Source organism: Mobula hypostoma, chromosome 1 (genome assembly GCF_963921235.1).
Source record: "Mobula hypostoma chromosome 1, sMobHyp1.1, whole genome shotgun sequence".
NCBI classification, from domain to species: domain Eukaryota; kingdom Metazoa; phylum Chordata; class Chondrichthyes; order Myliobatiformes; family Myliobatidae; genus Mobula; species Mobula hypostoma.
Genome location: NC_086097.1, coordinates 245353840 through 245374797, shown reverse-complemented (window position 1 = coordinate 245374797; position 20958 = coordinate 245353840). Strand labels below are relative to the sequence as shown.

The window sequence follows — 20958 nt, the reverse complement described above, 5'->3', positions numbered from 1 at the left end:
ATTCATTACAATAGTAGATCGACATTGTACAATCCTGGCAGCAAAACATAAAGACTACATTTAATTTTTAGGTATATGTTATAATTTATAAAAGTAATTTTTTATAATATCAAACTATGTTATTAAACTAAGAGCATATCTCTTAACCCATTATCACATTAAGTTAACTTAATGTAAATATTTTTGTGTTCCCTATACAATCAATATTTCTACTGCTGTTGACAGAACCAACATCAATTTAGGTTGGAACTAAAAAGGACAGGGACTAAATAGTTCTGTAATTCTTCTAACTAATATGTGGAAATTTCCAATATTCCCTCTGCCCAGCAACATTTTATAAGTTCACCATTTGACTCCAAATACAGAGCAAATGTTACATAGCAAAATACAGGTACAGATGCAGGAGGTCCCACACCACCAGGTTCAGGAACAGTTATTATCCCTCAGGAACAGTTATTACAGGAGGTCCCACACCACCAGGTTCAGAAACAGTTACTACCCCTCAGCCGTCAGGCTCCTGAACCAGTGTAGATGACTTCACTCACCACAACACTGAACTGATTCCACAACTTATGGACTCACTTTCAAGAACTTTATACTTCATGTTCTCAATATTATTTATTTACTTGTGTGTTTGTTATTAGCTCTTTTTATTTGCAGTTTGCCTCTTGCACATTGGTTGTCAGTCTTTGTGTGTAGTTTTTTTTTGATTCTCTTCTCATTGTTCTACTGTGAACACCCACAAGAAATTGAATCTCAACAAATTCACTTTGAACTTTGAACTAAAGTCCTCCCCACCATTGAGCATATTTGCATGGAGAGCTGCCACAAGAAAGTAGACTCCATCATCAAGGACCCACCATCCAGGCCAGGCTCTCTTCTCTCACTGCGACCCTCAGGCAGGAGGTACAGGAGCCCTACGTCCCATAACAACGGGTTGAAGAACAGTTATTATCCTACAACCATCAGGCTCCTGGAACAGCGCAGATAACTTCACTCAACTCAACTCTGAAATGATTCCCCCACTTATGCACTCCCTTTCAACGACCCTACAACTCATCTTCCTTGTATTGTTTAAATTATTCATTTATTTGTCTATTTATTTATTGTATTTGAACATATTATCTTCTTTTACACATTGGTTGTCAGTTTTTCATTGATTCTATTGTGTTTCATCATTCTGCTGTGGATGACCGCAAGAAAATGAATCTTCATGTATGTATGTGGTGACACATACTTTATTTAGTTTTATTTAGAGATTTGGGGCACATGGGTCTCATCAGCAGTTCATCCAGGAGAAGGAAAATTCTGATCTCAAACCTCCACGACCTTGCAGCTATACCCACTCATGGGGAAGGCTTCAGGAGTAAACCGCGAGGGAAAATTCAAAGCCAGTGTCCCTAAGGCCATCTTACATTGAGTTCAACCCTGCAACGCCACTTGTGCCAAACTGTATCAGTCTCTGCCGTTCCTTTGGATTCATCAGATGCGTGAAGATGGTGAGCCCACTACATGGGCAACAACTTGCTCTCCATCACACGAGGAAATCTGCAGATGCTGGAATTTCAAGCAACACACATTAAGGTTGCTGGTGAACGCAGCAGGCCAGGCAGCATCTCCAGGAAGAGGTACAGTCGACGTTTTGGGGCGAGACCCTTCATCAGGACTAACTGAAGGAAGAGTTAGGAAGAGATTTGAAAGTGGGAGGGGGAGATCCAAAATGATAGGAGAAGACAGGAGGGGGAGGGATGGAGCCAAGAGCTGGAAAGTTGATTGGCAAAAGGGATATGAGAGAATCATGAGACAGGAGGCCTAGGGAGAAAGAAAAGGGGGAGGGGGGAAAACCAGAGGATGGGCAAGGGGTATAGTGAGGGGGACAGAGGGAGAAAAAGGAGAGAGAGAAAAAGAATGTGTGTATATAAATAAATAACAGATGGGGTATGAGGGGGAGGTGGGGCATTAGCAGAAGTTTGAGAAGTCAATGTTCATGCCATCAGGTTGGAGGCTACCCAGACAGAATATAAGGTGCTATTCCTCCAACCTGAGTGTGGCTTCATTTTGACAGTAGAGGAGGCCGTGGATAGACATATCAGAATGCGAATGGGATGTAGAATTAAAATGTGTGGCCACTGGGAGATCCTGCTTTCTCTGGCGGACAGAGCATAGGTGTTCAGCAAAACGATCTCCCAGTCTGCGTCGGGTCTCGCCAGTATATAGAAGGCCACACTGGGAGCACCGGATGCAGTATACCACTCCAGCCGACTCACAGGTGAAGTGTCGCCTCACCTGGAAGGACTGTCTGGGGCCCTGAATGGTAGTGAGGGAGGAAGTGTAAGGGCATGTGTAGCACTTGTTCTGCTTACAAGGATAAGTGCCAGGAGGGAGATCGGTGGGGAGGCATGGGGGGGGGAACGGGTGGACAAGGGAGTCGCGTAGGGAGCGATCCCTGTGGAAAGCAGAGGGCGGGGAGGGAAAGATGTGCTTAGTGGTGGGATCCCGTTGGAGGTGGCGGAAGTTACGGAGAATAATATGTTGGACCCGGAGGCTGGTGGGGTGGTAGCTGAGGACAAGGGGAACCCTATTCCTAGTGGGGTGGCGGGAGGATGGAGTGAGAGCAGATGTCCGTGAAATGGAGGAGATGCGTTATATTGTATCTCCATATTGTACTGCACTGGCTTGCATATCATGTAGATAGCTGGGTCACTACATCTATAGTTGACACTGGCCAACAGAGTACTTTATTTAAAGGTACAGGTTGAAACAGGCCTTTCCAGCCTAATGAGTCGCTGTACTCTGCAACCCACCTATTTAACTCTAGCCTAATCGTGGGACAATTTACAATGACCAATTAACCTACTAACTGGTATGTCTTTGGACTGTGGGAGGAAGCTGGAGCACCTGGAGGAGACCCTCATGATTAAGGGGGAGAATGTACCAATTCCTCACAGATGGTGCCAGAATTGAACTCTAAACTCCCAAGACCCGGGCTGTAACATCTTGCTAATTGCTATGCTACCATGCCACCCTACATACTTTAGTAATAAATTTACTTTGAACTGTGAACTTTTCACCTTTCACCCTTAACCTATGACCTCTAGTTGTAGTCCTAACCTATTCGATCTTTCCTCATAACTCAGGCCCTCTAGCCCTGGCAACATCCATTTAAATTTTCTCTGTACCCTTTCAAGCTTGTTTACATCATCCCTGTAGGTAGGTGACCAAAACTGCCCACCATGCTCCAAATTAGGCCTCAACAAAGTATTATACAATTTCAACATAACATCCCGTCTCCTGTACTCAGTACTTTGATTTATGAAGGCCAAAATGTGCCAGAAGCTTTCTTTATGACCCTATCTAGCTGTGACATCACTTTCAATGAATTATGGACCCTTCAATGAATTACAACTCAGTTTGCATTTTGTAGTGAGGAGGAGATATTGTGACAATTGTGAATCACCAAATGCTGCAGGCGTTTGTCCCACAGTCCAAATGCTTCATAAACATTGTGATTCCTGCATATTAATTACAATAAACTTTTGCAGGAGGTTCAGGCAAATAATTATAATTAATCAATAAAATATATAGATTGTTAGTGATTTTAGATTATCCTTCCTTGTTCAGAAAGTAATAATTACAAAAATGTGGTCCATTTCATTTGGGTTACAAATATAGGCCATGCTCTCTTTTCACTGCTACCATTAGGAAGGAGATACAGGAGCCACATCACCAGGTTTAGGAACAGTTATTACCCTTTAACCATCAGGCTTCTGAACTGCCTCAGATAACTTGACTTAATTCAACACTAAATGATTCCACAACTTACTTTCATGGACTCTGGAGCTCATTGGTTGTTTGTCAGTCTTTATTTATGTTTAGTTTTTAAAAATAAATTTGGTTGTAATTCTTTATTTTCCTGTAAATACCCGCAAGAAAATGAATCTCAGGGTTGTATATGGTGACATATACGTATTTTGATAATAAATTTACTTTGAACTAAAAATATGACCTTTCCATATGTGTGCTATATTCTAATTTTATTCTTTACAAAATGTAATTGCTTCACCCAGCTTTCAACTGAGCAAAATTCGCATCTTCTTTAAAGTTCTCCTGTGGTATACGAAATGAACCCAAGCTCCTACTTTCAATTCAATCTTTTATAGTCATTCTATCTGAAACATTGGGGCAAACAGGAAAATGCAATTATTTAGTCTGATTTATATTATTAACCCATTTTACAATCTCATCTGAAAATATTTGTTTAGAACATAGAACACAGGAACAGTCTCCTGAGTCAGTGCGGATAATTTCACTCACCTCGACACAATTTATTCCATAATCTACAGACTCACTTTCAAGGACTCTACAAATCATGTTCTCAGTATTATTTGTTTATTTGTTTGTCTAATTATTTATTATTTTATGCGCAATTTGTCTTCTTTTGCACATTAGTTGTTAAAGTCCAAAGTAAATCTAGCATCAAAGTACCTATATGTCACCATATCCAACCCTGAGATTCATTTTCTTGTGGGCATACTCAACAAATCTTTAGAATAGTAACTCTAACAGAATCAATTGTTTGTCAGTTTTGCTTATGCGTAGTTTTTCAAAAATTCTATTGTATTTCTTTATTCGCCTGTAAATGCTCAACTTCACTTGCCCCATCATTGAAATGTTCCCACAACTCACTTTCAAAGACTCTTCATCTCATGTTCTCGATATTTATTACTTATTTATTTATTTATCATTATTATTTCTTTCTTTTTGTGTTTGCACCATTTGTTAGCTTTTGCATGCTGGTTAAACACCCAAGTTGGTGCCGTCTTTCATTGATTCTGGTATGGTTATATTCTAATATGGATTTATTGAGTATGCCCACAAGGAAATGAATCTCTGGGTTGTATATGGCGACATGTTTGTACTTTAATAATAAATCTCAAATTCAAGTTCAAAGTCATGTGATTGTACATATATAACTATTTGACTAGAGAGGAGGTGTGGTAGGTCCACTTTAAGTTTACATTGACTTCGAGATCTTTCCATTTTTTCCTTTTTCCTTTTGAGCTCCCTTTCTCTACTGTATCTGAGAATGAGAATCAAGTTTATTACTACTGACATATGTTGTGAAGTTTGTTGTTTTGTGGCAGCAGTACTTAAAATATACTATATTAAAACCCTGAAATGAATTAATTTATGTTCACACATCTTCCCCGTCCTCCTTCAGTGAATTTCTCAAACCTTAAAACCCAATAATTAAGGAAAGGTAAAGTTTGTTGTATTGGTCTACAATATAAAGGGGCATAATTTAATGTGTTTGGAGGAAAGTATAAAGGGAGATGTCGGAGGTAGTTTTTTTTACGCAGAGAGTGGTGGGTGTGTGAAACGCCCTGAGGTGGTGATAAAGGCAGATACATTAGGGACATTTAAAAAACTCTTAGATAGGCACATGGATGACCTGAAAATAAAGCACTATGTAGGAGGAAAGATTGATCTCAGAGTAGGTTAAAAGGTCGTAGGCCAAAAATACTGTACTGTGCTGTTTGTTCTATATTCCCAGAGGCCCTGATGCAAGATTCAAGGTATCACTTGTACATCGAAACATACAGTGAAATGTGTTGCTTGCGTTAACAACGAACACACCCAAGAACATGGTGGGGGCAGCCCGCTAGTTTAGCCACACATCCTGGCACCGACATTGCATGCCCACAAAGCTTGGCAGAACCACCATCTTGAACTGTGTTGTCTTCACCGCAGTATTATACACTTGAACATCTAGCAACTTGGGTGAAAGTTTCTTAAATTTAACGGGGCAACGTCATAAAGCACCACAGCACAGAAACAGGCCCTTCAGCCCATCTAGTCCATGAATTATGCTACAAGGTCTGAAAATGATTTCAATAAATCTGGGAATTAGTTATTAAAAATCACACCAAAAGCTTCTATAATGTTTGAACGTTTGATCTTCACCAAGGATTTAATGAAAATGAAACTTAGCCCTGTGCAGCGAGACTTCCCTCTACAGCTTCCAGACTTTCAGAGTCCCAGCTCCACGTAGCCTGCCCGAAGTTCACAGGCCAGGCCATTGTTTTAGTTGTTCTTGCCACGCAAAACATTTCTTCCTACCTAGCCTCTATCCTCCTCTGGTTCTGTCCTTTCTGTTTATAACCATGACACCTCTGATGCCCCCTGCCGCTTTGCTGCCAATTTCCACACTGCCCTCACCTGTAGGAGTCTTCCCTTCCTTTTCTGGATCTCCCTGCCTCCACCTCTGGAGATTACATCCATTACAAGTCTACTGATTGTCACAGCTAGACCAACTACTCTTTGCCCCATTTTGCCTCCTATAAGGACTCTGTTCCATTCTCCACTTTCTCTGTCTCCGTCTCTGATTCCCGTGAGCAGCTGGGGTGATGCCTCAAAAGAGTCTGCATGGTTCGGCAGTGTGCAGCAGGGCAGGAATTACGAAGATCATAAGCTTTGAGGTCTGGATCATCAAACACAATTTTCTTCAGATTTCTGTGCTGGCACACTCTATGAAATTTAGTCAGCCTCGATGAGAGATCGTTCTCAAGATAAAGGAAATGGTGGAAATTTTCCATGGGCCTTTACTGTTGAGAGAAGGTGTTGTACAACAGGAATAAATTAGTACAGGACTTTTGTTTGTGTTTAAGCCACAACCTCACACACACCACCACCTGCCATAGACAGACAGACACACACACAAACTCAGAGACAACAAAAAATAAGAACAGAAATTCAAAGTAAATTTATTATCAAAGAACGTATACAACCCTGAGATTCATTTTCTTGCAGGCATTCACAGTAGGACAAAGGAATACAATTGAATCAATGAAAAACTGCGCACAAAGACTAACTAATGCCAATATGCAAATGAAGACAAATACAAATAAAATATTAAAATTCAATCAATCACTCAATAAATGAATATAGATGAATAAATAGGTAGTTAGACAAATTAAATAAATAAAAAGATAGCTAGATAGATAGATAAATATATAATACTGAGAACGTGAGTTGTAGAGATCTTGAAAGTGAGTCTGTAGGTTGTGGAATCAGTTCCATGTTGATGTGAGTGAAGTTATCCACACTGGTTGATGGTAGTAAGGTAATAGCTTTTCCTGAATGTGGTGGTGTGGGACCAAAGGCTCCTGTACTTCCTGCCTGATGACAGCAGTGAAAAGAGATGGTGTGGGTTCTTGATGATGGATCCTGTTTTCTAGTGGCAGTGCTTAATGGTGGGGTGAGTTTTTCCTGTGATGGACTGGGCTGTATCCGTTATTTTGTTAGGCTCTTCTGTTCTTGGGCATTGGAATTTCCATAACAGGCTATGATCGACCAGCCAGGATACTCTCCACTGTTCATCTATAGAAGTACAGTATGTCGAAGTTTTACATGATGCCCAATCTGCACAAACTTCTAAGAAACAAGGAGAACCATCCCAGATTCCCCAACTGATCCAATGAACTATTCACAACCCTGACAACCCTGAGAATCTCTTCACCAGAAATGAACACGATATTCCAAGTGTGGTCTAACTAGAGTATTATAGAGCTGCAACATTATCTCGCAGCTCTTAAGCTCAATTCTCCAACTAATGGAAGATCAACGCACCATATGTCTTCTTAATCACTCTATTGACTTGCACAACAACTTTGAGAGATCTATGGACATGTACCCAAGATCCCTCTGTTCCTCCACACTGCAAAGAATCGAATATCAGCCATGTATTCTGCCTTAACTGCTGTAGTCAGCAATCTGGTTTTGGTTCTCACTCCATGGCTTCAGCAGTTTTGTTGATACCCAGCTGGGGACTTGGTGGTTGGGTAACAGCAAAATGTTACCATAACATCATAAGACTCAGGAGCAGAATAAGGCCATTCAGCCCATCAAGTCTGCTTTGCCATTTCATCATGGCTGATAATTGTTTCCTCTTTGCTCCATTCTCCTGCCTTCCCCTTGTATCCCTCCATGCCCTGACCAATGAGGAATCTATCAACCTCTGCCTTAAATATACATAAAGGCCTCCACAGCTGCCCATGGCAACAAATTTCACAGATACACCGCTAAATAAATTCTTCCTCATCTCCATTCTAAAAGGTTGCCCCCCAATTCTGAGGCAGTGTCCTCTCGCCTTTGACTCTGCCACCATAGGAAACATCCTCTTCACATCCACTCTTACCAAGGCCTTTCACCAATCAATAGGCTTCATTTAGGTCACCCCTCATTCTTCTCAATTCTGGTGAAAGCAGACCTAGAGCCATCAAATGCTCTTGAAATGACAAGCCGTTCAATCCTGGAATTACTTTCGCTCACTTCCTTTGAACCCTCTCTAGATTCAGCACATCCTGATTGGACAGCAGCTCAGAAGCCGTAGAAGCATTGCCACGCGGGTAAGGGACGAAGCTTAAAAAAGTAGGCGGGTTTCAGCGGGACTCTTTGATTGGACAGCAGTGCAGATGTAGTAGAAACGTTCCCGTGCAGGTCCGGAGGGACAGTTGAAAAACCCAGTCTCCATAAAAGAGAAGTATCATCTAGCTGAGAGGTCATCGTGGGAGTGGTCTGAGTCAGAGTGGTAAGGCTTTGGCTCCACAGGCGGAGGTGAGGTAAGAAGGTAAGTTTATTCCTTATTTTGTTTTCTTATTTAACTCTTGAAAGAATAGGGGGTATGTCTGCAGGACGAGTGTTCTGTTCTGGGTGTCAGATGTGGGATTTCCGGGAGACTACCAGCCTCCCCGATGGCCAAATCTGCACCAGGTGCATCAAGATGCAGCTCCTTAGAGAAGGTGTTAAGGAACTAGAGCTGCAGCTCAATGACCTTCAGCTTGTTAGGGAAAGTGAGGATGTGATAGAGAAGAGCTACAGGGAGGTAGTCACCCCAAGGCTACAGGAGACAGGTAAATGGGGACTGTCAAGAGAAGGAAGGGAAAAATGTCAGATAGTGGAGAGCACCACCATGGCCATTCCACTCAACAATAAGTATTCCATTTTGAGTACTGTTGGGGTGGACCACCTATCTGGGAGAAGCAACAGTAGCCATGCCTCTGGTACTGAGTCTGACCTTGTGGCTCAAAAGGGTAGGGAAATGAAGAGGATTGCAGCAATAGGAAGGGTCTCATAGTTAGGGGGACAGATAGGCAATCCTGTGGATGCAAAAAAGAAACATGGATGGCAGTTTGCCTTCAGGGTCTGTAATGTTTTTGAACGCGTCCACAATACCCGAAAAAGGGAGGGTGAGCAGCAAGAAGCCGTGATACATATTGGTTCCAACGACATAGGAAGAAAAAGGGAGGAGATCCTGAAAACAGAGTACAGGGAGTTAGGAGGGAAGTTGAGAAGCAGGACCCCAAGGGTAGTAATCTTGGGACTGCTGCTTGTGCCATGCGACAGTGAAGATAGGAATAGAATGAGGTGGCAGATAAATGTGTGGCTGAGGGATTGGAGCAGGTGCGGGGATTCAGATTTCTGGATAATTGGGACCTCTTCTTGGGCAGGTGTGACCTGTACTAAAAGGATGGGTTGCATTTGACTCTGTAGGGGGCCAATATCCTTGCGGGCAGGTTTAGTAAAGCTGTTGGGAGTGGTAGAAACTAATAAGGCAGGGGGATGGGAACCAGTAGGATAGAGCTGAGGGTGAGCCAGCAGGTTTACAAGTAGATGATGGGTGTAACATGAATGTAAAGGACAAACCAATGATTGGATACAAATACAGACAGAGCAAAGTGTTAAATTGTACCACAGAGGCAACATTCAAAAGGACAAAGAATGCAGGACTGAAGGTGCTGTATTTAAATACACTTAGTGTTCGAAATAAGTTGGATGAACTCGTGGCACAGTTAAAGGTTGGTATAACGTTGTGGGCATCACTGAGTTGTGGCTGAAAGAAGGTCATAGTTGAGAGCTTAATATGAAAGGATATACTTGGTATTGAAAGGAATGCAGGAAGGCATAGGCGGTAGTGTGGCTCTGTTGGTTAGAGATGGAATTACATCTCTGCCATAGGGTCAGAGAATGTTGAATCTTTATGGGTGGAGTTAAGAAATTGCAAGGGTAAAAGAAACATTATGGGGATCATATACAGGCCTCCAGACTGGAGCCTAGATGTGGGGTTGAGATTGCAAAGACAGCTGGAAAGGTCTTGTAATAAGGTAATGTCACAATTCTAATGGGGACTTCAATATGCAAGGGGATCGGGAAAATCAGATTGGTGTTGGATCACAAGAGAGGGAATTTGTTAAAAGCCTACAAGATGGTTTTTTTTAGAGCAGCTCATGCTTGAGCCTACTCAGGGGAAAAACTAGCTTAGATTGGGTGTTATGTAATAATCCAGATTTTATTGGGGTGCTTAAGGTTAAGGAATCCTTAGGAGGCAGTGATGATAATACTGATTGAATTTATACTGCATTTTGAGAGAGAGAAGGCTACATCAGATATATCCGTAACACAATGGAATAATAAGAATTACAGAGGCACGAGAGAGGAGCCTACCCAGGTGGATTGGGGGGGGGGGCGCATGGTGGGGATGATGACAAAGCAGAGATGGCTCAAGTTTCTGGGAATAGTTCTCAAGGTGCAGGATAGACTTGTCCCACAGAAGTAGTTCTCAAGTGCCAGGGGTAGGCAATCGTAGCTGACAAGGGAAGTTAATGACTGCATAAAAGCCAAGGAAAGGCTTTATAATATAGCAAAAGTGAGTGAGAAGTTGGGTGATTCGGAAGTTTTTAAAATCCAGCAAAAGGAAACTAAAAAGCTATAAGAAGGGAAAAGATGAAATATGAGGGCAAGTTAGCCAATAATGTAAAGCAAGATACTGAAAGTTTTTTCAGTTATATAAAGAGTAAAAGGAAGGCGAGAGTTGATATCAGACCACTGGAAAATGATGCAGGTGAGGTAGTGATGGGGGACAAAGAAATAGCAGATGAACTTAATGGGTACTTTACACCAGTCTTCATTGTGGAAGACACTGTCAGTGTGCCAGAGGTCCGTGAATGTCAGGGAGCAGGAGTGAGTGCCATTGCTATTACAAAGGAAAAAGTGCTCGGCAAACTCAAAGGTCTTAAGGTGGATAAGTCATCTGGATCAAATGGACTACATCCCAGAGACCTGAGAGAAGCTGCTGAAGAGATAACGGATGCATTGGTAATGATCTTTCAAGAATCACTTGATTCTGGCATGGTTCCGGAGGACTGTAAAATTGCAAATGTCACTCCACTCTTTAATAAGGGAGGAAGGCAAAAGAAAGGAAATTATAGACCAGTTAGCCTAACCACCGTGGCTGGTAATGTGTTGGAGTCCGTTATTAGGAATGTGATTTCGGGATACTTGGAGACTAATGGTAAAATAAATCAAAGTCAATATGGTTTCTGTAAAGGGAAATCTTGTCTGACAAATCTGTTAGCCTTCTTTGAGGAAATAACAAGCAGGGTGGACACAGGAGAGGCAGTGGATGTCATTTTTGGATTTTCAGAAGGCATTTGATAAAGTGCCACACATGAGGCTGCTTCATAAGATAACATTCCATGTCATTACAGGAAAGATACTGGCTTGGATAAAGGAATGGCTGACAGGCCGGAGGCAGCTGGTGGGAATAAAGGGGGCCTTTTACAGTTGGGTACTAGTGGTGTTCCTCAGGGGACAGTATTGTGACCGTTACTTTTCACATTGTTTGTCAATGCTTTCGATAATGGAATTGATGGCTTTGTGGCAAGTTTGTAGATTATACGAAGATAGGTGGAGGGGTGGGTAGTGCTGAGGAAGCAATGCGATTGCAGCAGGACTTAGACACATTGGAAGAATGGGCAAAAAAGTGGCAGATGGAGTACAGTGTTGGGAAATTTACGATAATGCATTTTGGTAAAAGGAACAAAAGTGCAGATTATAATCTAAATGGGGAGAAAATTCAAACATCAGAGATGCAGAGGGACTTCAGAGTCCTCGTACAAGACTCCCAGAAGGTTAATTTACAGGTTGAGTCTGTGGTAAAGAAGGGAAATGCAATGTTGGCATTTATTTCAAGGAGAACAGAATGTAAAAGCAAGGAGATAATACTGAGCCTTTATAAGATAGTAGTCAGTCCGCTCTTAAGAGTATTATCAACAGTTTTGGACCCCATATCTCAGAAAGAATGTGTTGTCATTGGAGAGATTCCCGAGGAGGTTCACGAGGATGATTTTCCAGGAATGAAGGGGTTAACATATGAGCAGCATTTGGCAGCTTTGGGCCAGTACTCACTGGAATTTAGAAGAATGTTGGGGGACCTCGTTGAAACCTACCGAATGTTGAAAGGAGTAGATACGGTGGATGTGGAGAGGATGTTTCCTATGGTGGCGGAGTCCAGAACTAGAGGGCACAGCCTCAAAATTGAAGGCAACCATTTTGAACAGAGGTAAGGAGGAATTTTTTTTTAGCCAGAGGGTAGTATATCTGTGGAATGCTCTGCCACAGACTGTGGTGGAGGCCAAGTCCATGAGTATATTTAAGGTGGAAGTTGATATTTTCCTGACTGGTCAGGGCATCAAAGGATATGGCGAGAAGGCAGATGTATGGGGTTGAGTGGGATCCGGGATCGGCCATGATCGAATGGTGGAGCAGACTCGATGGGCTGAATGGCCTAATTCTGCTCCCGTGTCTTATGGTTTTATGGTATCTGTCTCTACCTTTACCCATGTCAGCACATTCCACACATCAACCATCTCCTGTGTTGATAAAAAGGTATCTCTAACATCTTCCCCATACTTTAAAAGTTCAAGGTAAAATTTATTATCAGAGTGCATACATGTCACCACATACAGCCCTGAGATTCTTTCTTTTCCTTCAGATGTACTTAGCATATCTATAGGGCAAACATCAGAAACTGTAAACAAAATGCAAATGCAGATGCAAATAAATAGCAACAAATAACATGCATGAAATAATAATACTGTATAACAGAGTTCTTAATGGAGGCCTCCAAACATCTGAGAGTTTAAAGTTGGGATCAATGTTGGGATCTTCGTGTTGGTTACTATACACCTATTTTAAGACCGTAGGACTCAAAAGACAGAATTAGGTCATTTGGCCCCTCAAGCCTGCTTCACTATGGCTGATTTCTCTTCACTCTCAACCCTTTCTTCTGTAACCTTTGATGCCCTTACTGAACAAGAACCTATCAACTCCACTTTAAATATACCCAATGACTTGGCCTCCATTGCCATCCATGGTAATGAATTCCACAGATTCATCACCCTCTGGCTAAAGAAATTCCTCCTCATCTCCATCCTAAAGGGCTGTCCTTCTATTCTGAGGCTATTCCTTATGGTTCTAGACTCACTCACTGTCGGAAAGGTTTTCTCCATGTGCACCCCATCTGGGGCTTTCAATATTAGACAATAGACAATAGGTGCAGGAGTAGGCCATTCGGCCCTTCGAGCCAGCACCACCATTCACTGTGATCATGGCTGATCATCCACAATCAGTATCCAGTTCCTGCCCTATCCCCATAACCTTTGATTCCACTATCTTTAAGAGCTCTATCCATCTCTTTTTTGAAAGCATCCAGAGACTTGGCCTCCACAGCCTTCTGGGACAGAGCATTCCATATATCCACCACTCTCTGGGTGAAAAAAGTTTTTCCTCAACTCCATTCCAAATGGCCTATCCCTTATTCTTAAACTGTGGCCTCTGGTTCTGGACTCACCCATCAGTGGGAACATGCTTCCTGCCTGCATTCAATACCTATTCAATAGGTTTCAATGAGATCTCCCCTCATCTTTCTAAACTCAAATGAACATAGCCCCGGAACCATTAAGTGCTCCTGATACATTAACCCTTTCATTCCCGGGATCATTCTTGTGAACCTTGTTTGGATGCTCAACACTTCATTTCATAGAATGGGCACAAAACTGCTTGCGGTATTCCGAATACAGTCTGACCAATGCCTTATAAAGCCTCAGCATTACATTTTGGGTACATTTGTCCGGGGGGGGGGGGTCCCAATGTTCTTTGATGGACATAGAAGAATCAAAACTTTTCAAAGAAAAACACAAGTTCCATTGTCACTTGATAGTTAATTTTCCATACTCCATGCTTGTATAGATTAGCTTGTGTCCAGTGTTTCCATCTGGCCATCCTCTTCATAGCCACTAGGGGACAGGTATCTCCCACTGTTGTAATACAGTGTGGTCGTCTTCACCGGGGCTGGAGTGCAGCCTTTTGTGTGAAAATCTCTGAACTTTGTTATTTTGGCTTAAAACCTTCTTTCTCCCCTCACTCTTTCCTCTGCTGATTAATTATCTCATTCTTGTCAGCTGATGGATGTATTGATACTGGTGAGTCCAGAGTTTGAGACTCGATGTCTGGGGTCCCATCGTCAGTAAATCCTGGGGTTGATATTGAAGCCCGAAGGTGGATTGAAAGGCTGGAAGTCAAGGCCCGATGGGTCTGTGAGTGCACAAACGAGTCTGCCGGGGAAGATGGGTGAGCCCAGCCATGAATAATATTCTTCAGAGGTGGTCTGCCTGGCGTCAGTGGTCGCACAACCAGGACTTGTGATATGCACCAGCTGCTCATACGACCATCCCGTGGCTTCTTGTGACCCTGATCAGGGGGCTAAACCTCAAGGGGTGACCTACCGGCTAGCGGAGGGAAGGAGGGCCTTGCGTCTCCTTTGGTAGAGACGTATCTCCACACTGCCACTCGTGTCTCAATATACATGTGAATCTGAATCTGGGATCGGTTTGTTGTTCAGTGAAAAGCTTGTCTTACATACTGTTCATTCAGATCAAATCAATATACAGTGCATTGAGGTAGAACAAGGTAAAACAATAACAAAAGCAGAATAAAGAGTAAAAGCTTCCGAAAATGTGCAGTGCAGGTAAACTATAAAGTGCAAGATAATAGCGAGATAGATTGTGAAGCCAAGATTCCATCTTACCATACAAGATGCTTGATAACAGTGGGATAGAAGCTGTCTTTGAGCCTGGAAGTATGTGTTCTCAGGCTTTTCTATCTTGTGCCTGATGGAATAGGGTAGGTGAGAGATTATTCAGGATGGGTGGAATCTTTGATGATCCTGGTTGCTTTAAGACCATTAGACCATAAGATGTAGGAGCAGAATGAGACCATTTGGCCCATCAAGACTGCTCCACCATTTCATCATGGCTGATCCATTTTTTCTTTCCAGTCCCCTCATGTACTGACCAATCAAGGATCTATCAACCTCTGCCTTAAATATGCATAAAGACTTGGCCTCCATGGTTGCCTGTGGCAACAAATTCCACAGGTACACCACTAAAGAAATTCTTCCTCATCTCCATTCTAAAAGGACCCCCTCCACTCTGTGCCTCTGTCCTCTGGTCTTAACTCTCCCACCATAGGAAACATCCTCTTCACCTCTATTCTGTCAAGGCTTTTCACCATTTGATAGGTTTCATTGAGGTCGCCCTTCACACTTCTGAATTCCAGTGAATACAGGCCCAGAGCCAACAAACACTTTTCATATGACAAGCCGTTCAATCCTGGAATCATTTTCATCAGCCTTCTTTGAATCCTCCCCAGTTTCAGCACATCCTTTCTAAGATAAGAGGACCAAAACTGCTCACAATACTCCAAGTGAGGCCTCACCAGTGCTTTATAAAGTCTCAATATTACATCCTTGCTTTTATATTCTGGTCCTCTTGAAATGAATGCTAACATCACATTTGCCTTACTCACCACTGACTCAAACTGGAAATTAACATCGCGTACCCTGGCACCTGGGAGGCAAACTACCATCTGTGTTTCTTTTTCACGTCCACAGAATCGCCTATCTGTCCCCCTTCCTATAGAATCCCCTCTTACTGTTGCCTCTTCAGTTCCCTACTCTTCTGAGTCACAGGGCCAGACACATTGCCAAAGGCATGGCCGATGTTGCTTCCCCCCCCCCACCCGCCCCTGCAAGAACATTACTCAAAAAGGTGTACTTATTGTTGAGTGGAATGGCTACAGGAGTGCTCTCCACTAACTGACATTTTCCCTTCCCTCTCTTGACGGTCACCCATTTATCTGTCTCCTGTAGCCTTGGGGTGACTAGCTCCCTGTAGCTCCTCACTTCCCCTAACAAGCCAAATATCATCAAGCTGCAGCTCCAGTTCCCTAACACAGTCTCCAAGGAGCTGCATCTCAATGCACCTGGTGTAGATCTGGCCACCAAGGAGGTTGGTAGATTCCTGGAAATCCCACATCAGACACCCAGAACAGAACACTTGTCTTGCAGACATACCCCCCATTCTTTCAAGAGTTTAATAAGAAAAAGAAATAAGAAATAAACTTACCTACTTACATCGCGTCCGCCTGTTGAGCCAAAGCCTTACCAGTCTGACTCAGGCCACTCCCATGATGACCTCTCCACTAGATGATACTTTTATGGAGACTGGGCTTTTCAAGCTCTGCTCTGGACTTACGTAGGAATGCTTCTACTCTGTCTGTGCCGCTGTCCAATGTTACACATTGTACTGGACGGAGAAGAAGGTAGGCAGAGGGGGTCGCATGGTTCTGCTGATAAAGAATGGCATCAAATTATTAGAAAGATGTGACATAGGATCGGAAGATGATGAATCCTTGTAGGTTGAGCTGAGAAACTGCAAGGGTAAAAGGACCCTGATGGCAGTTATGTACAGGCCTCCCAACAGTAGCTGGGATGTGGACTGCAGGTTACAATGGGAAATAGAAGAGGCGTGTCAAAAGGGCAATGTTATGATATTCATGGGAGATTTTAACATGCAGGTAGATAGGGAAAACTAGGTTGGTAATGCAGCTCAAGAGAGTGAATTTGTTGAATGCCTAGGAGATGGCTTTTTAGAGCAGCTTGTCGTTGAGTCAACGAAGGGATCAGTGATATTGGATTGGGTGTTATATAATTAACTGGAGGTGATTAAGGAGTTTAAGGGAAGGGAACCCTTATGAGACAGTGATCACTATATGATTGAGTTTAACTTGATATTTGATAGGGAGAAAGTAAAGTCTGATGTAGCTGTATTTCAGTGGAGTAAAGGAAATTACAGTGGTATGTAAAATGAGTTGGCCAAAGTAAATTAGAAGGAAATGCTGGCAGGGATAACAGCGAGCAGCAATGGCTTGGGTTTCTAGGAAAAATGGGGAAGATGCAGAATAGATGTATTCCAAAATCGAAGAAATACTGAAATAGCAAAATAGTACAACTGTGGCTGACAAGAGAAATTAAATCTAATGTAAAAGCAAAAGAGAGGGCATACAAGAAAGTTAAACTTACCGGGAAGATGGAGAATTGGGAAGCTTTAAAATATCTACAGAAAGCAACTAAAAGAATTACTAGGAGAGAAGAGATGAAGCATGAAAGCAAACTGGTAAAAAATATCAAGGAGGATAGAAAAAGCTTATTCAAGTATATAAAAATAAAAGAAAGTTGAGAGTGGATATAGGACCACTAGTAAATGAGACAGGAGAAATAATAACAGGGAACAAGGAGATGGCAGATGAACTAAATGAGTATTTTGCATCAGTCTTCACTGTGGAAGACACTAGCAGTGTGCCAGGTGTTGAAGGGTGTGAAGGAAGAGAAGTGAGTGCAGTTACTGTTAAAAGGGAGAAGGTCAGTTCAGAATCAGGTTTATTACCACTGGCATGTGTTGTGAAATTTGTTAACTTAGCAGCAGCAGTTCAATGCAATACATAATATAGAAGAAGAAAAATAATAATAAATAAATAAATAAATAACAGTATATGTATATTGAATAGATTAAAAATCGTGCAAGAAACAGAAATAATATTTGTTTAAAAAGTGAGGTGGTGTTCAAGGGTTCAATGTCCATTTAGGAATTGGATGGCAAAGGGGAGAAGCTGTTCCTGAATCGCTGAGTGTGTGCCTTCAGGCTTCTGTATCTCCTACCTGATGGTACCAGTGAGAAAAGGGCATGCTCTGGGTGCTGGAGGTCCTTAATAATGGACACTGCCTTTCTGAGACACTGCTCGTTGAAGGTGTTCTGGGAACTTTGTAGGGTAGTACCCAAGATGGAGCTGACTAAATTTACAACCCTCTGCAGCTTCTTTTGGTCCTGTGCAGTAGCCCCTCCATACCAGACAGTGATGCAGCCTGTCAGAATGCTCTCCATAGTACATCTATAGAAGTTCTTGAGTGTATTTGTTGACAAACCAAATCTCTTCAAACTCCTAATGAAGTATAATCGCTGTCTTGCCTTCTTTATAACTGCATCAGTATGTTGGGACCAGGTTAGATCCTCAGAGATCTTGACACCCAAGAAATTGAATCTGCTCACTCTCTTCACTTCTGATCCCTCTATGAGGGTTGGTATGTGTTCCTTCATCTTACCCTTCCTGAAGTCAACAATCAGCTCTTTTGTCTTACTGACGTTTAGTGCCAGGATGTTGCTGTGACACCAATCAACTAGTTGGCACATCTTTCTCCTGTACACCCTCTCATCACCATCTGAGATTCTACCAACAATGGTTGTATCATCAGCAAATTTATAGATGGTATTTGAGCTATACCTAGCCACATGGTCATGGGTGTAGAGAGAGTAGAGCAGTGGGCTAAGCACACACCCCTGAGGTGCGCCAGTGTTGATCGTCAGCTAGGAGGAGATGTTATCACCAAACAGCACAGATTGTGATCTTCTGGTTAGGAAGTTGAGGATCCAGTTGCAGAGGGAGGTACAGAGGCCCAGGTTCTGCAACTTCTCAATCAGGATTGTGGGAATGATGGTATTAAGTGCTGAGCTATAGTTGATGAACATCATCCTGACATAGGTGTTTATGTTGTCCAGGTGGTCTAAGTCCGTGTGGCGAGCCATTGAGACTGCATCTGCTGTTGACCTATTGTGGCAATGCACAAATTGCAATGGTTCCAGGTCCTTGCTGAGGCAGGAGTTCGGACAAGTCATGATCAACTTCTCAAAGCATTTCATCACAGTAGATGTGAGTGCTACGGAGCAGTAGCGAGTGCTACCTGAGGATTGGGAGAAATTCAGAGTCCAGCAGAGGAGGACAAAGGGCTTAATTAGGAAAGGGAAAAAAGATTATGAGAGAAAGCTGGCAGGGAACATAAAAACTGACTGTAAAAGCTTTTATAGATATGTGAAGAGAAAAAGATTGGTTAAGACAAATGTAGGTCCCTTACAGTCAGAAACAGGTGACACTCACAACACGCTGGAGGAACTCAGCAGGTCGGGCAGCATCCGTGGAAAAGATCGGTCGACATTTCGGGCCGGAACCCTTCATCAGGACCGAAGGGTTCCGGCCCGAAACGTCGACCGATCTTTTCCACGGATGCTGCCCGACTTGCTGAGTTCCTCCAGCGTGTTGTGAGTGTTGCTTTGACCCCAGCATCTGCAGATTATTTTGTGTTTATGAGTCAGAAACAGGTGAATTGATCATGGGGAACAAGGACATGGCAGACTAATTGAATAACTACCTTGGTTCTGTCTTCACTAAGGAGGACGTAAATAATCTTCCGGAAATAGTAGGGGACCTAGGGTCTCGTGAGATGGAGGAACTGAAGGAAATACATGTTAGTAGGGAAGTGGTGTTAGGTAAATTGAAGGGATTAAATGCAGATAAATCCCCAGGGCCAGATGGTCTGCATCCCAGAGTGCTTAAGGAGGTAGCACAAGAAATAGTGGATGCATTAGTGATAATTTTTCAAAACTCTTTAGATTCTGGATTAGTTCCTGAGGATTGGAGGGTAGCTAATGTAACCCCACTTTTTAAAAAAGGAGGGAGAGAGAAACCGGGGAATTAAGCCTGACATCGGTGGTGGGGAAAATGCTAGAGTCAGTTATCAAAGATGTGTTAACAGCACATTTGGAAAGCGGTGAAATCATCAAACGAAGTCAGCATGGATTTGTGAAAGGAAAATCACGTCTGACGAATCTCATAGAATTTTTTGAGGATGTAACTAGTAGAGTGGATAGGGGAGAACCAGTGGATGTGGTATATTTGGATTTTCAAAAGGCTTTTGACAAGGTCCCATACAGGAGATTAGTGTGTAAACTTAAAGCACACGGTATTGGGGGTATGGTATTGATGTGGATACAGAATTGGTTGGCAGACAGGAGGCAAAGAGTGGGAATAAACGGGACCTTTTCAGAATGGCAGGCAGTGACGAGTGGGGTACCGCAAGGCTCAGTGCTGGGACCCCAGTTGTTTACAATATATATTAATGACTTAGACAAGGGAATTAAATGCAGCATCTCCAAGTTTGCGGATGACACGAAGCTGGGTGGCAGTGTTAGCTGTGAGGAGGATGCTAAGAGGATGCAGGGTGACTTGGATAGGTTAGGTGAGTGGGCAAATTCATGGTAGATGCAATTTAATGTGGATAAATGTGAGGTTATCCACTTTGGTGGCAAGAACAGGAAAACAGATTATTACCTGAATGGTGGCCGATTAGGAAAAGGGGAGGTGCAACGAGACCTGGGTGTCATTATACACCAGTCATTGAAAGTGGGCATGCAGGTACAGCAGGCGGTGAAAAAGGCGAATGGTATGCTGGCATTCATAGCAAGGGGATTCGAGTACAGGAGCAGGGAGGTACTACTGCAGTTGTACAAGGCCTTGGTGAGACCACACCTGGAGTATTGTGTGCAGTTTTGGTCCCCTAATCTGAGGAAAGACATGCTTGCCATAGAGGGAGTACAAATAAGGTTCACCAGATTGATTCCTGGGATGGCAGGACTTTCATATGATAAAAGACTGGATCGGCTAGGCTTATACTCTCTGGAATTTAGAAGATTGAGGGGGGATCTGATTGAAACATATAAAATTCTAAAGGGATTGGACAGGCTGGATGTAGGAAGATTGTTCCCAATGTTGGGGAAGTCCAGAACGAGGGGTCACAGTTTGAGGATAAAGGGGAAGCCTTTTAGGACCGTGATGAGGAAAAACTTCTTCACACGGAGAGTGGTGAATCTGTGGAATTCTCTGCCACAGGAA

At 42.8% G+C, this 20958-nt stretch overlaps 1 long non-coding RNA gene across 2 annotated transcripts in view; it reads left to right on the top strand.

Annotated features, from left to right (window-relative positions):
* The first annotated feature begins 1426 nt into the window (after window positions 1-1426).
* Window positions 1427-20958, top strand: part of LOC134343622 (uncharacterized) — a 33459-nt gene continuing 13927 nt past the window's right edge. For both annotated transcript variants that reach the window (XR_010017296.1, XR_010017293.1), the window contains exons 1-2: window positions 1427-1628; window positions 8352-8629. This is a non-coding gene — a long non-coding RNA (uncharacterized LOC134343622). The remainder of the gene's footprint in view (window positions 1629-8351; window positions 8630-20958) is intronic.